This window comes from Myotis davidii, unplaced genomic scaffold, assembly GCF_000327345.1.
Source record: "Myotis davidii unplaced genomic scaffold, ASM32734v1 scaffold460, whole genome shotgun sequence".
Lineage (NCBI taxonomy): Eukaryota > Metazoa > Chordata > Mammalia > Chiroptera > Vespertilionidae > Myotis > Myotis davidii.
Genome location: NW_006292692.1, coordinates 117,498 through 130,140, shown reverse-complemented (window position 1 = coordinate 130,140; position 12,643 = coordinate 117,498). Strand labels below are relative to the sequence as shown.

General features: G+C 42.5%; 1 long non-coding RNA gene across 5 annotated transcripts in view; it reads left to right on the top strand.

Annotated features, from left to right (window-relative positions):
- LOC102752855 overlaps positions 1-12,643 on the top strand; it is a 54,824-nt gene that overhangs the window by 23,953 nt on the left and 18,228 nt on the right. For 4 of the 5 annotated variants that reach the window (XR_001514275.1, XR_001514276.1, XR_001514273.1 and 1 more), the window contains one exon: positions 623-658. The exons of the other annotated variant lie outside the window; for it this stretch is intronic. This is a non-coding gene — a long non-coding RNA (uncharacterized LOC102752855). Of the gene's footprint in view, positions 1-622; positions 659-12,643 lie in introns of those variants that run through there. 5 annotated transcript variants of the gene reach the window in all.

The window sequence follows — 12,643 nt, the reverse complement described above, 5'->3', positions numbered from 1 at the left end:
AGCCTGGGTGGGCGGGGTCTCAGGGAATCAAGGAGCAGAGCAAGCGGCTATTGCGGATCCTCAGCCCTGCCCTAAGGAGACGCGCGTCTCAGTGTCCCGGTAACGGCTGCAAGCACCTCTGAGGGAAAGCCGCCCTCAAGATCGCCCGCTGCCAGACAGTTCAGTTTCTCCCCGCATGAGTCCTGGGTCCCCAGAGACTTTCCGGAACCGGAGTTCAGAGCCGTCGGGAGCTTGTGACTCCCTCCGGATTCAAAAAGACAGCCGCGTCCTCAGGTGCCAGCCCCTTTCCGAGCGCGCCAGTCCCCTACCTCTGCGCTTTACTTCCGCAGCTTCTCTTGCTCTCAGTGTGCTTTTCTTTCCTTCTAGTTGTAGAATTTACAGTCAGCCAGGCTTCCTGTCGTTCTGGATGATGTCCGAATTGTTTTTCTCAAATACTTAATATTGTTATATTGATTACATGTTGAAATGATATTTTAGGTATGTTGAATTAAACAACACATTATTAAAATTCATTTCACCTGCTTTTTAGACTTTTTTAAATATTGCAACATAAAAATTAAAATTACATATGTAGCTTGTATTATATATATTCTAAATATATAAAACCCTAATATGCAAATAGACTGAACAGTGGAACAACTGAACAACCAGTCTCTATGACGTGCGCTGACCACCAGGGGGCATGCGTGGAACATGGCAGGCATCAGCAGCAGGCAGCAGAGTCCGGAGCAGGTGTCGTCTGTGGCAGGATGGTGGAGCAGGTAAGCGGGGGCACCAGACCAGGGCAGGGTGCCAGTCACTGTCATCAGGGCGAGCCTCTGGTGGTTACTGAAAATTCTTTGCTCCTGCACATTGAGGTCCTGCCCAGCGCTTGCACCTGTTGCCAGCGCTGGCCCCACTTGCACCTGCTGCCAGCACCTGGTGCCAGCCCCGATCTCCCTGAGGGCTTCTTCACCTCCCCCTGCTCCTGAGGGGCATTGGGACACTAGCCGCTACTCACACCTGCTGACAGCACCAGCCTGGCTGGCACCTACTGCTGGCGCTGGCCCCGATTGCTCTGTGCCATCAGCGGATGCAAGTGGGGCCAGTGCCATCAGCACGTAGGAGCGGCGGCGGGAGTGGGACTGCTGGCAGACCAGGACTGGGGGCCATGGCAGGAGGGGCCAGGTGGAGGTGGGGAGGATGGGCCGAGACACGCCCCTGTGCCCACCACAGCCTCAAGGCCCACAGTTCCTTTCAAGGTGCACAAATTTGTGCACTGGGCCCCTAGTTATATAATAATACTGCTCTAGAGCTTATATTGGAATTCTCTAACTTCCTCTAAAAACATGACCACAGGAAAGAAATGATTTGTCTGCTACTCTATTCTGATGTAGCCAGTACCTTTTACTAGTGTTTGGGTTTCCAGGTTGAGGAATCTCTACTTGTAAGCTAACAAAAAGTAAAAGCAAAGACAAAAACAAACCCCAGCATTTTATTAAAGATATTTAAAAAGTTGTCTTTTATTAGTACCTAGAAATTTTCACAATATGAATTTTGGATGGCTTCTCAATGGGTGCAAGTGAAGCTTTTCAAACTTTTCAAAACTGTCAGTGGCAGATATTGTATTCTATTGAAGATATGAAGTGTTTCATCGCATTAGAGATTTTTTTATGTAATTGTGTTTTTATGTAACACTAAGAAAAAAATTCTAAAAAAACTGATGCAATGCTTTTATATCCATAGAACTTTTAAAAATATATATATTTTATTGATTTTTTACAGAGAGGAAGGGAGAGGGATAGAGAGTTAGAAACATCGATCAGCTGCCTCCTGCACACCCCCTACTGGGGATGTGCCCGCAACCAAGGTACACACCCTTGACCTGAATCGAACTCTGGACCCTTCAGTCCGCAGGCCAATGCTCTATCCACTGAGCCAAACCGGTTAGGGCCATATCCATAGAGCTTTAATTTTATATTTACTGAAATATATTTGTTGGTTTATTTAGATATGTTTTTATCATATACTAGAGGCCTGATGCAGGAAATTCATGGAAGAGTAGGCCTTCCTTCCCCCAGCTTCCCTCCGGCCGTCGGCAGGCACCCGGGACCCGGGCTTCCCTTGCAGCCCCAGCTTCATCTGGTCTAATTAGCATATTACGCTTTTATTATTATAGATTATGATACTACAATAGCCACCACCAAGTTTGAGTATATACTGGCAATGACATCTCCCTTTCAAATGCCTCCTGGATGTTAGTGATTGTAAATGGCATTGATTAAAAGGTACATTCTGATTTTAGAGATGTGAAAATGTGAAGAAAATAAGCATCTTAGAATTAGATACGGTAAGTCATTTGCTAAGAAAAGGTGGATCGTGGAGTAAAGAAAGACAAACTCCAAGATATCAAACAGCCCAGTAAAAACACTTTTCTGTGTATTATTGTATTTACAAAAAACAAAACATGGTTCTCATTTTGAAAATGTATCATAGTGCACTTAAATAACCTTACATTATACATTTCATCTTAATTATATGATGGTTTGCTTAGCATTCTTTTATTTGTTTTCTGACTTGAAAGTGGGAGGGCTAGGGAAGAATCATGATGGGTATAGCTATGGCTGGGGGCAGGCTGAATCTCTCCAGACTGAAAATGTGTAGCATGTCTGTTGTAAGACCACTTAGTACAGCCTTGTGTGAGGCTGTGCCTTCAATGGCACTGTTTGTTTTTCGTAAGTGGGCTAACAGAGCAAGCCTTTCTCCTTGTCATGGCTTAGATTAGTTTTAACATATTCAATGTATCCTTTAGTAACTGCAGGGTCTAAGAGAGGGAGGAATGGCAATTGAGCTACTTTCCCAGTTTTTGTTTTATCCAGTATTCGAAAGGGTCAGCAAAAAGAATAAAAAACTCCGCAATCAGCACATTATCTCAAGAATCAATGAAAAACAAAACAAAACAGACTTATCATCCAGGAATTGTGGCACATCTCCAATTCTAATGATACTCTTGATGATATATGAATTTACAAGGTTAACAAAACCAAAAGTTTTCATGAAATCAGAAGAATCAGAGATCCAATAACATGTTTCCTCCCTTTTCTCTACAATTAAACATCATCCTGAAATTTAAGTGTCTCACCCATCCGGCATGGCTAAGTGGTTGAGCCTCGACCTATGAACCAGTAGGTCACGGTTCAATTCCCGGTCAGGGCATATGCCTGGGTTGCGGGCTCAATCCCCAGTGTGGGGCGAGCAGGAAGTAGCCAATCAATGATTCTCTCTCATCATTGCTATTTCTATCTATCGCTCCCTCCCTTCCTCTCTGAAATCCATAAAAAATATATTTAAAAAACCAAAAAGCTTAAGAGTCTCTTGAGGGCTCAAAAGCAGGGCTAGCTTCATGGGCTTTTGATCTGTGTAGTCTCATAGGGCCCTATGCTTAGATGGTTTGATGCTCTGCTGTCATGGTGCTGAAATTCTTAATTTTTGTAAAAGGGGGCCCACATTTTCTTTTGCCATTGGGCCCCACAAATTATGTAGGCGATCCTGTTCAAAAGCAAATACTTGCCAGATAATTATTAACTGAAGTTACAAAATTAAATTAGGAGTATTAATTTTCAAATGCTGTGCATTGAATTCTTTCTGTCAAAATTCATAAATATAGTATTCAGAAGCTACTATTGCTGTTGGTGGTGTTATTAGGAATGATAGTTGTAGAAATACTATAGGAGTAGAAGTGTGACTTAACAGTACTTTATACTGACCCCCCCCCCGCTTTTCCCCCCCCCCCCCATTTATTCAGATGACTTGTGGCATCTTCTGTGTTTCTATTTTCTCATATGAAAGATAGCAGTGACATTACACCCAGCCTCCTTAATTCAAGATAAAGCTAATCAGAATCAGATTAAAATGCTCATGGAAGTACTTGTGATGTATAAAGGATGAAACAGAGAAAAAATTATTTAGTTCCTTACCCAGCATGCAATTTGGGTGACAACCACCTGCCTGGGGTCCTGGGGACTTGAGTTGGGCTCAGCAATGAGGCTGCTCTGATTTCTGACTGTAGAGCAGGTATCCCAGGGGGTACTGGAGCCAGAAAATTAGTGCTCCTGACATCTCAAGAACCTGACCTCATATTTCGCTGCTGTCAAAAGGCCTGGGTTAGAGCACTTGGAAATCACAGATATGTAGACAGGACTAGAGGGTTGAGGAGAGAGGAGAGGAAGTACAGCCCGAAAACATCTGAGTGCCTGGGGCAGAGTCACATGGACTTTTTTTAGGGCACCTACAGCTATATCCAGTGTTGGAGAAGGAATGGCCAAGGGTGCCAGCCACTTCAGATTGCCACAGAAGTTTTCTCATTGTGGAGAATGGAATTTTATTCAGAGTTGCCATTATTTGACTACGAAAAGGAAACTTTTGTCTCTTTTATGTGAAGGAACTAATTTCCTTGGATATAAAAGAGAAAAGAGGCAGGATGGACACTTGAGGAAGTCAGCAAATGCCATGTGGCTTTTAAGTATGCAAGAATGCCTGTCAGTGCCTTACTGAGACTCCCATTTAAACAATTGCAGGGTTTGCCTGTAAGGCAATAGAGCAGCGGTTCTCAACCTGTGGGTCGCGACCCCTTTGAGGGTCAAACGCCCCTTTCACAGGGGTCACCTAAGACCATCGGAAAACACATATATAATTATATATTGTTTTGTGATTAATCACTATGCTTTAATTATGTACAATTTGTAACAATGAAAATACATCCTCCATATCAGATATTTACATTAGGATTCATAACAGTAGCAAAATTACAGTTATGAAGTAGCAACGAAAATAATTTTATGGTTGGGGGTCACCACAACATGAGAAACTGTATTAAAGGGTCACGGCATTAGGAAGGTTGAGAACCACTGCAATAGAGAGAGGTGAAAGTGGCACTTCAATGAGATCACTGAAAATGCCATTTGAAATATCTTGGCAATGCCCTCTGCCACTGATGGGACATGATGATCAACAATTTGCCTTATTTCTCATATCATATCAGAGGTGGCTGAAGACTTATTTCTTGTGTGTAACAGAAGTGAGGATAGGAAGGTAGCTTTTTAGGAACAAGTGTCCATAAGAAGGCTTTTGATTTCCTGGTCAAATTGATAGTTTATTTAGTTGCGTATCTCTATTAATGAAAGGGAGGGTTACAGCATTGTGTCAGAATGCAGGGATGAAGTGGTTGGGATGTACTAGTATTTGTGTTGACAGAGGAGAGAGGGCCTCATCTCCCCCAGTTGCTAGAGGGGATGGAATTTCTGTGATAGCCCGAGAAAAGGAATTTTCTGAGACTCACACAGGAGGATGAGATATGGTAGAAAGCTTTATTTCAGTGGAATTAGATCCTTGAGTTTCCAAAGTCCCATTTCCCTTTGTCCATCCCCCCCCACCCACCCATAGAAGAAGTATAACTGGGGCTTCAGTAGAGCTTAAATCAGAGCCAGTGTCGAGAGTTTCCATGTCTGCAGAGTCCAATCCAGCATCAGGCTAGCTTAATTTGTGTTTCCCATTGCAGTTCATTAGTCCATTGCATGTGGGGTCCACAGGGAAGTCAAGGGCTAGCCAAGAGCACAAGAGAGCAACAAGAGAGGACTCCTTTGTTTAGGAGATTATATATTCCCAAGTTTTTGCTCACTTGCAGTGGCCATGCCCATTCTGGCCAACCATGTCTGTCTCCAGGTTTGACTGACAGACACCTCCCTTAGTCACCCCAACTTTACTGGGTATGTGTCTATTTTTCCTTTGTTGGATCCCTTCCACCAGTGTTTTGCAAAGAATAGGCCAATGGTTCCCACTGAGTGCAAAGTTGCAGTTTCCTGGTAAAGCTGCCCAAAAGACATGCCTAAAATGTCTGGCGCTCCCCCTTTGCTCCTTTTCTATTATTAATAACTAGCTAATTACAATGGTATCACTTGCATTCTTTTGATATTTTTTTGTACCTGAGTTGGCATAGTAGGTTCATTCTGCAGCAAGGTCTACAGACCTGGTAAACCAATAATAGAGAGTGAATGTCTGGTCTGTGATTGGTTTAGATCTGAGACTGCCAGCTGCTTAGCAACTTGGCTTGGATAGGATGCATGACAACCTATATCCGGACTGGAGACAGGGCTATGGATGCTGATTGGGCAACTGCATTTTTAGTGTACCACTGAGCATGTGCATTTTGAGAGGCTTTCATCACAAAGGAAACTACAAAGGGAAGTGGGCTGTTACACACAGAGGTCTGGATGCAGGCACGATGATACCTATGTTTCAGAGGATGAGGAGTGGGGGGTATATTAGGGGAGACTTTATGTACTGGTTGGATGGGGGCTCTCTGCTCAGGTGTGCCAGTAACTGCTGTAGGTAAAGCTTCACTCTGGTTGGAATCAGAGCTTTTTGAGCTTATTTAGATATATATTTTTATCATGTATACTAGAGGCCTGGTGCATGAAATTCATGCACTAGATGGGGGGGGGGGGGTCCCTCAGCTTAGCCTGTACCCTCTCCAATCTGGGACCCCTTGGGGGATGTCCAACAGGGATCGGGCCCAAACTGGCTGTTGGGCCTGATCGCCCACAACTGCCCTCCCCTGCTGGCCACCTTGTGGCGGCCATCTTGTGACCACATGGGGGCAGCCATCTTGTGCAAGGGTGTGATGGTCAATTAGCATATTACCTCTTTATTATATAGGACAATAAAAGCCTAAGCAACCGTTACGGTTGGGGGAAGATTCTCAATGCAGGAGCTTCCCTCTGGTGGTCAGTGCACTCCCACAGGGGGAGCGCTGCTCAGCCAGAGCTGGGCTCATGGCTGGTGAGCACAGCAACAGTGGTGGGAGCCTCTCCTGCCTCCACGGCCACTCTAAGGAGCAGCGAGCTGAGAATTAAGGAGCAGCTAGCAGGCAGGCGGTAAGGAGTGAGGGGTCCCAGACTGCGAGAGGGTGCAGGCCAGGCTAGGGACCCCCTGCCTCCACCCCCAGTGCACGAATTTTGTGCACCGGCCCTCTAGTATGTTATAATACTACAATAGTCACCATCAAGTTTGAGTATATATTGGCAATGATAGCTCCCTTTCAAATGCCTCCTTAAGCCCTGATTTCAAGTGTTGGTGTTTATCAAAACTCTTCCTCTCTCATCTATGTGTCTCTTTCTCACCCAGGTCTAGTCAAAATGATCAGAAAAAAATTACACAGATATAAATTTGCAAAATGTGTATCTCCCATAATATTGCATATGCATGTCTTTGAATACTTAGATGTTTAAAATATATTTCAGCTATTTGTATGTTCCCTTCTCATACATGCACACATCTAGAGGGTTGAAGGTATATCTTCTTTACTTTTGTGTCCCTTGGAAGGTCTAACATGGTGCTTTGTATAGAAGTTTCCAGTCAATGATTAAGTGCACAAAGGACAGAATCAGTGTGTATATGTCATTTTGTATCTACATGTTTCTATTTCCTCAGATTTGTGGTGTAACAACGATAAGACATATGGAAGCCAACATTGAGTGAGGCAATTCCAACAGAAATCACTGGAGAGAATAATTAAAGGAACAAAAGTACCCAAACACATTGAACCATAGCTCTCTCTAGTACACAATCGCATATTAGGAAAGCACCTATTAATAGTTACTAAGTATCTTCGGTTTTTTTTTTGTGAAAGGCTTTTTAGTTACCACACACTCCTGAATATCAGGCAGGTGGCTTAATGTTTAAGTGAACTTTACTCTTTTTTCATTAAAAAACAGATGAAAAGCTAAAGAGGTTTGTGTAACCAATGATGGCCTTTAACACCCCAGGTACCCTTTTGTTTAATAGGGGTTGTTATGAGGCTTCTGATCATTCATACCAGATGCGTGGATTGTTCGAGAAATCAATCACTCTATTCAACTGGGAACCTCCTGAGTTAATTAGGTGCTTTAAGCACCTCATTCTTTGTGTGTTTGCTGAAATTGACAGTTTAGGAGGCATAGTCCAAGGCCTGCTACACTAAAAAAATCCCAACAAAGTGAAAATTTTGCATTTTAATTTTTACCATAAAATGAAAAGTTTCTCATCAGTTTCTTTGTTTTATTTAACATTAGAGAAAATACATCTTTTTAAATGAACTAGAGGGAGAATTAGGACAGATACCACCTTTTCAACTATCAGTCTCTTTCAGGATAGTGAAAACAGCCTAAGACTCCAGAGTCTTTGTGCTGCCACAAATTATCAGTACAGTCTAGTAGAAAGCTCTCACCCTCTGCCTCAGTCACTTTGCTAATAGATAAAGGAATTGGACCAAATGTCTACCAGTCCTTCCAGCTCTGGCCCATCCAGTGACTTAGTGAAACATCTTTGTCTTTATGAATACACAGGGTGGGACAAAAGTAGGTTTACAGTGTTTGTATGGAAAATAATATAGTAATCCTATCTAATAAAAGGCTAATATGCAAATTGACCTGTCACTGTGACACACACTGACCACCAGGGGGCAGACACTCAATGCAGGAGCTGCCCCCTGGTGGTCAGTGTGCTCCCACAGGGGAAGTGCCACTCAGCCAGAAGCTGGGCTCACGGCTGGCAAGCACAGCGGTGTTGGCGGGAACCTCTCCCACCTTCACAGCAGCGCTAAGGATGTCCGACTGACGGCCATCAGTTGGACATCCCCTGAGGGCTCCCATACTGTGAGAGGGCACAGGCCGGGCTAAGGGACGCCACCCTGCCCCCGCAAGTGCACACATTTTGTTCACTGAGCCTCTAGTAAATAATAATACAAGAATGAACTCTGTTTCTTGTACTCACAACTGTAAACCTATTTTTGTCCAACCCTATACAGTATATACTGCCATTCTGGATTGGTAGCCAATTGGAAGGCAAAAACCATACCCGTTTTGGGGTATGCATTTGAACATATTCCCATGGTAGAAGAGTGCCTTCATTTCTAGTCCTGCTGCTTAGTACAGAGTTGTACTTGTAAAATATACACCAAACTTCCAAGACTTAGTACAGAAAAAATAACAGACTACTCCATTTTTAAATATTGATTACATGTTGAAATGATAATAGTTTGGATATATTTGGCTATATAAAATACTAGAGGCCCAGTGCACGAATTTGTGTACCAGTGGGGTCCCTCAGCCTGGCCTGCAGGATCGGGCCGACACTGGCTCCCTGACATCCTCTGAGGGATCCAGGAGGTTGGCCAACTGGGGAGGGACTGCAGGAGGGATCCAGAGTGTGTCTGGCCCATCTTGCACAGTCCCAATCGGCCAGACCCCAGAAGCAAGACGGAGCGTCTGCCCCCTGGTGGTCAGTGCACGTAATAGTGACTGATCTACCAGTCAACTGTCTGCCCCCTGGTGGTCAGTGCACATCATAGCGAGTGGTTGAGTGGCCTTAGCATATCATTAGCATATTACTCTTTGATTGGTTGAATGGCCAGTCTGTCGACCGGACACTTAACATATTAGGCTTTTCTTATATAGGATGTTACAAAACTAATTTCCCCGTTAATTTTCACCTTTTCCATGTGTTACCTAAACAATTGAAAATGATATCTATGACTCATATTGCATTTCCATTCAATAGTTGTAGTCTAGAGAGTTACTCCTACTGCATGTGATGTGAGTTCCAGTTACTTAGAAACCTCCCAAGGTTGAAACCGTTGAAACTTGTAGTTCTCAATCTTGGATGTACTTTAGAATCACATCAGGTCCTTTTTAAAAACATTGATCCTCCAACCAATGAATTTGTATACATATATGCATAACCCATGGACACAGACAATAGGGTGCTGAAGGCCTGGGGTGGGGGGCGTAGCAGGCTAGAAGAGGTCAATGGGGGGAAAAGGGGAACATATGTAATACTTTTAACAATAAAGATTAAAATAAAAATAAATAAAATAAAAATACTGATTCTCTCCTCCCTATAATTCTGATCACCTGATATAACTCATAGTGACCTTTCTTCTAAACTCTAAATTTCTTCCATAAAGCCATAGGGTGTGATCATAAAAAAAATAAGACTGTTATATGAAATCCAGAAATGTGTATAGCCCCTGTTTGGACAGTTGCAGGGGATGCAACACTAAAACAGGCTTAGCTCAGACCCTCAGCTAGTTAAGAGCAAAAGGAGGACCGTCTCTTTAGCTCTTTGGTTGTTAAATAAAATCAAATAAAAGGCAGGGAACAGTAACTTGAATTAATTGTCTAAGCTGCTGCTTCTTATTTGAGTTTCTGAGAATCAGCTTACTGCATTCCATCTGGCCTTCCAGGGAGGTACTTGTTTTCAGAGAGAAAAATGGTGCTCAAAGAGTGTGACTATCTCCATGGTTAAAAGAATTCCTTCTACCAAATATTTAATTTTTAATTTTGTTTTAGTGGGGGGAGATTTTTGTTTTTACTCTTAAAGGGTTTAAGGAAGGAAGCATAGAAAAGGTAGTTTGATCTGAATTAGACTGCCCAATAGAATGGAGCAAGTAGCCATTGAGTTAATGTTGATTTCTAGTAACATAGGGTGCATTTTCTAGCTTGAACCTCAAATTCTGAGAGTCACCTTTTCTGATGTCTGCCATCTCCTTGTGCTCACTAGATCCATAGTTACTTGTGCCTGAACCTAGCATGGTCCTTAGGTAAGGAGCAAGCTGCTGTTCCCCCTGATAGAGCTGTAGGTGCCTCCCCAGCCTCTATAAATGATCAAGGTTAGAATCCTCATAATGAATTTGGAACAGGTTTGCAAAACAACTAAAACCCCTAGGTTTTAAAATCAGACTCAATGGAATTTTATCTTGGGATCCTGGGAAGTCACAGTACTTCCTGACTCTAGCAGCGCTTGAAAAATGTGTGCTGAGTTACTGTGATTGAGAATGCCCAAATTTGATGCCACCTACAGTGATGGTAATATCTTGTCAAGGCAGTTAAAAGTTAGAAAAAATTCAAATAATCCTATGTGTTCACAGTGCCCTGAGGCTTTATCAATCCTCTGCTTATGATTTTTGATTAAATACCACTTCTCTAAGTTAGAGATTAAGTTAAAGTTTTCTATGTTGTCTGAGTTATTTTGTAGTGGTTCTACAACTTACTATCTCTGTAACTTTGGGCAAATAACTGCTCTAAATTCCACTTGTAAAGTAGGAATTATAATAGTACCTACCTTATAATCTTATAAAGATGTAATGAGTTACTCTACATATCTTCAGCACCTTGCACAGTGACATGTCCAGAACAGCAGCAGAGGAAAGGTTTATTGAATGAATTCATGAATAGTAATATTGCAGAGAAAGTACATGCTTATAGAGAAAGACTTCTTTTTGTATCAATCTGAAAGTGCCAGTGTTTAAAATGGAAGCTAATTGCTAAGGCTTATTTTGTATTTCTATCAAATATTTAGACTCGGTATATCTCTATTTCCCTGGCATTTTCATAAAATAGATGCTAGACATAGATGGAAAGCTAGAGAAATCATCCACTACAATTTTTTTTGAGTCTTACACTGGCCAGAGTACACTTTTACATTGCAGAGATATTTTAGGGCATCAAATTGTTCTTAAATGCAAAAAAATAAATGATAAATACAGGTAATTTATAATCAAATGTAGATAAATCCAACTAAATAAGGAACTATTGAAATGGAAAAGTATAGTTAGGTTGGTAATTAATATTTATATATCATTGAAACATATACATTTAAAAATATTTTTATTGATTTCAGAGAGGAAGGGATAGAAACATCAGTGATGAGTGAGAATCATCAATTGGCCACCTCCTGCATGCCCCACCCACATTGGGGTTCAAGTCCACAACCTGGGCATATGCCCTGACTGGGAATTGAACCGTGACCTCTTGGTTCACAAGTTGATGCTCAACCACCAAGCCACACTGGCTGGGCTCATTGAAACATATACATTTAAATATTTGAATAAAAGAGTAGAATTCTCTAAACTGCTTATACAACCTCTCTCCCCACCCCAAAGATAGAAAATGGATAATTAATAGCCCAACATTTCCCTTTAAGAACAGCTATAGGAGGATAGTGATATTAACTCAACAAAGAGATATTACATATTAGAGGCCCGGTGCACAAAATTCGTGAATGGGAGGGGGGTTCCCTCTGCCCAGCTTTCACCCTCTCCAATCAGGGACCCCTGTGAGATCAGGCCTAAACTGGCAGTCAGACATCCCTCTCACAATCTGGGACCACTGGCTCCTAACTGCTCACCTGCCTGCTGGCCTGATCACCCCTAACTGCCCTCCCCTGCTGGCTTGGTCACCCCTAACGGCCCTTCCCTGCTTGCCTGGTCACCCCTAACCACCTGTGCCTTGGCCTCCACCACCGTGGCTTTGTGCGGAAGGACGTCCGGAAGATGTTGGTCTAATTAGCATATTACCCATTTATTAGTATAGATTATACAACACAAGCTTTAAGGTAGAATTGCATTAGTAGAAATAAAGAGACATTTCATTTAAAAATGTATATTGGTTTGATGTGTATCAAAGGCAAGTAAAGTGTGCCATCCATTGTCCCTGATGAAGTCTGAGCAGCTCAGTTGCTAAGCAACTTATCAAATAAAATCCGTGGAGAAGCAACTATGCCCACCATGCATCTAAGCTATAAAGACCAAAAGTTGGGGAGGATAGAGTGCTTCTGGGGCAGGAGATAG